This window comes from Charadrius vociferus, unplaced genomic scaffold, assembly GCF_000708025.1.
Source record: "Charadrius vociferus isolate BGI_N301 unplaced genomic scaffold, ASM70802v2 scaffold472, whole genome shotgun sequence".
Classification (NCBI taxonomy): domain Eukaryota; kingdom Metazoa; phylum Chordata; class Aves; order Charadriiformes; family Charadriidae; genus Charadrius; species Charadrius vociferus.
Window position 1 is genome coordinate 8,009,338 of NW_009647735.1, and position 4,110 is coordinate 8,013,447.

Genomic DNA, 4,110 nt, shown 5'->3' on the forward strand with positions numbered 1-4,110 from the left:
GTGATAGGACAAGGGGGAATGGCTTCAAACTGGAAGAGGGGAAATCTAGATGAGATCTTAGGAAGAAATTGTTGCCTGTGCGGGTGGTGATCCCCTGGGGCAGGTTGCCCCGAGAAGCTGTGGCTGCCCCATCCCTGGAGGTGTTCAAGGCCAGGTTGGACGGGGCTTGGAGCAACCTGGGCTGGTGGGAGGTGGCCCTGCCCAGGGCAGGGGGTGGCACTGGGTGGTCTTCAAGGTCCCTTCCAACCCAAACCATTCTAGGATTTCTTTAGCTTGCTCTAACAGTTGTCCCTCTAAAGGAGAGACAAGGAGGATGCCCAGAAAGCCAATAAAAGGTCGCCTTTGCTCTGTAGACTCATGCAAAATTTGGCTTTGATAACAAACGAGCATTGCTGTAGGCAGAGCTGGAAGAGACTGGAGGTTTCTGTTTACCAGACTGGAGTTGCGGACGGGCAGCATTTCCTTTGCCTTTGGCTCCTGGGGCTCCAAAGAGCCGTGGAGCATCTTCTGAAACGAGCCCTGAGCCTGCAGCATGGTTTATCCCTCGTGAGCTGCCTGCTGCGGGTACCTGCGGGGAGACCCCCTTTGCTCACCACAAGGGGTGAGGGGTGTCTCCAGCCCCCCTGGCTGTGTGCGCGGCGCACGGGGAGGTTTATTTGGGACAGAAAACAGCACGCAACAGCAAACTGTCTTGGGTCAGCCTGCTCTGCACTGGGTGCTTGGCTCTTTGCGACACTCTTTGCCACGCGCTCTCTGGGATAACGCGAGCGTCTCGGCCACATCTGCCAAAGAGGCGTTTGAAGCAAAGTCCCTGACAGATGCTAAACGGCACAGTGATGTCCACTGCATCCCTCAGCCAAACGCGGCGGGGAGCCCGGCCGGCTGTGTTGGGAACCCGCCGTGAAGAACACAAAGGCTGTGGACGTGTGTGTGTGTGTGTGTGTGTGTGCCCGGGCATTTGTGGTGGCCACTGCCCTCACTGTTCCTGGGAGGTCTTGGGGAGGGGGGGTGTATTTTTTTCATTTTTTTACTTAAATCCCAGAACAGAACAAAACCCAAGGAATATCAGGGAAGGGTATAAAAAGAGCTGAAACCCATCTCTGAGTATGGAAAGTTCCTGTCGTTGTCTGCTCCCCGGAGGAATGGGTGGGTGGACGGAAAGGGATGACACGGTTTAAACAGCAAAGCCTCTTCCCAGGGACCTTTCCCTGAGCGTCCGCTCTGCCCCGGGCGGCTGCTGGGGCGGAGATTGGGCACCATCACTGAGCCGTCTGCTCCAAACCCGACGGCACCAAAACGAGAGCTGGCTTATAAACCGCGGCATCTGTACGCATCGCGCTCTCCTCTGCTTTCTGCCGACGGCAGCGCTGGCTAATGGACCCAGCGGCGTCGGGCCGGGGAACGTGTGTACCCAGGCACTTACCTGAGTTCCAGCGATGGGTTTTAATACCACTTAGCCCCGTGGAAACTGAATTGCCTGCTGTCTCTCCCCATCCTCTTAGTAAAACACTGACAGAGGTGAAGTCCGTGCTAACTAGGTGAAGGAAAAATGGCTTCTCCCTGCCAAACGCTGGCACCTACGGCTTGCTCCCTGCTCCAGCAGGCACTCTCCCCACAGAAATCTGTGTTTCTGCACCCCTGTTACCCTGTTTCCTCACCCGTTCCTCCTGTTTAGGTGCTCTCCTACCAGGAATATTTCCCTTGTGAGCCGCTCCTCCCAATTTGATGCCTTTTCCTGCAGACGGGAACAGCCAGTTCTCCCTGCACGCTCGCATCTTCCCCATTGCCTGATCCAAGAAAACCATTAAACAGCAATAAAAGTCCATCACCAGTGGCGCTCGGCAGCGCTGGTTTTTCCTACTCCGCATCTTTGTCCCATTTTTTCTGCCCGATTTGAGATGACGTTATCAGCTCCCCTTGGCAGGAGGGCTGCAAAAACATCACGGCCCCTCTTGGGACGTGGGGAATACTGCAAAGCCACTGAGCAGTACCTCTGCGTTCTGCCCCGGCTGCGTCCGCCGGCTTTCCGTGCTAAAAATCACCGTGCACCTCCGTCTCACCTCGAGCACGGCGACGGGAGGCACTCACGCCGTGGGGCCGGCCACGGCGACGGCAGTGCCTGCTCTCCATCACCGGCGGCGTGTTTTCCCCTACGCTCCTTCTCAACTCTTATTTATCTTCCACCCAAATTTGAAATAAGGGAACTGATTAAAAAATTATTAGCAGGCTGGCGAGGGGGGAGGGGATGGTAGATGGACAGTGTGTTCACAAGGCGCTGATTTCTTTGGGAAACGAGGCTAAAAATAAGCTTAATAATGTTTTACTGAGCTTTTGCTTCAAAGCAATCTGCTGAGTGCGTCTCGCTCCGTCCTGCTCTGGGCGTCTAACTGCTGTCACGTTCTTGGCTGTGATTTTCCCTGCACTTTGAGGAAGGCTGTGAGATCTTTGCTAATCACAGGGCGCCGACAAGACCTCCGTTTTAAAGGTCTCATAAGAAGGAAAAAAAAAAAGAAAAAGAGGAAGATGCATGCAGTAAATGGTGTGGAGCTCCAGTGGATCTGCCGTGGGAAGACGAAAGCTTGGGCTCTGATTTCCAATATTTGAAGCGGTGTCTCCAAAGTCTCCGGCAGAGTACTACCCCACCACTGCTGGCGGCCGAGTCGCTTCTCCCATAACAAGCGGCTCTCGCGCACCATGTCTGATGCGGGATGCCGCAGGGAACCACACGTAACCGGGGACCCGCTCTGCGAGTGCAGTAGTGGTGGAAAGGAGGTGGCTTTGATTTCCCTGTATATGTGGCGATAGATAAACGAGAAAATGAGCTGTGTGGTGCTGAGTCATCTCCCCCCACCTCAAGGCTTTTGTTTGATGGAGATAAGGATCCGCAGAAGCGTGGAGTCGATGGCATTTTACTGATTTTAAACACCTGGGTGTCTGTGTCCACAAAGAGGAGCGCAATCCCCAGTACCCATACATCCAGCCACGCCGGGACACGGCATCCTTTGTCACCCGTAGCCACTGTGGTGCCAGGTCCTTTTTTTATGGGGCATTTAGGGAAGAGCTGTACTTAGCGCCTTCAGACTGACAGCCAGGAAGGCATGCAGAAGAGCACTCGGGTATTAATTAACTCGTCCTGCCAAGAGCAGATATTGATTTGCTTTTACAGGACTTTGATGAGTCTTGATTATGATTCTATGGAGGTAGAAAGGTCTCCTGCCCTCAGAAGACTAGAGCAGCCATAATTATAAAATAATTGTGCTTGTTTTCTTCTAAAGTAGTATTTTATTATTTGATGAATCTCTTGTTTGTACTGAGCAGACAGTACGACTTCACAAATTTCTTGTTTACTGTCATGCCTTGATTTATAATTCTCCCTTAAAATTTTCGAGACTGGGGCTTTTTTTTTTTTCCCAGATACGCATTCAAATTACTGTAAAAGTAGGTCACATCATATTTGTGCAGATGTTACCCTTCCCCTCTCTCTCTTCTGGTACATGGGCTGACGGTAAGTTTGTGCTGACGACCCAAGGCAGCGCTCGTGAGAGGTGAACCAACCTCATAAATCTTTTACCGTGATCCTGCTGTGTGTTAAAGGCTTATACGTAGTTCAGAATATTAATTAAGACAGTTAAACAGGCTTTTTTTTTTTTTTTTTTTTTTTTTTTGAACAGCATCCTCAGTGTCTCCTACCTAGCAGGGGTCTGTATTCCGCATCTGCCTGGCGTGCGTGGTCCCATGGCAAGCTCTGGTGGAGGTCTGGGGAGGGTGCAGGTCACCCTCACTGCCCGTGCCAGTCCCAGTGTCCCTGCTGGTACCGTCGCCGAGCTCACAGGAGAGAGGTGGGGAGGTCTCTTCTCCCATCGCACTCCACTGGGGCTGCTGGGACCCGGCATGAAGCTGGGGGGAAGAGTACTCACAGGGGCTTGTGTGAAGAAAGGGGGAAAGAAGAGTGTGGCCACAAGTGGACAGAGGTCATCCTCCCCCTGCCCTGGGGAGGCCACATCTGGAGCACTGTGTCCAGTTCGGGGCTCCCCGGGTCAAGAAGGACAGGGAACTGCTGGAGAGGGTCCAGCAAAGGGCTACGGAGATGATGAGGGGACTGGAGCATCT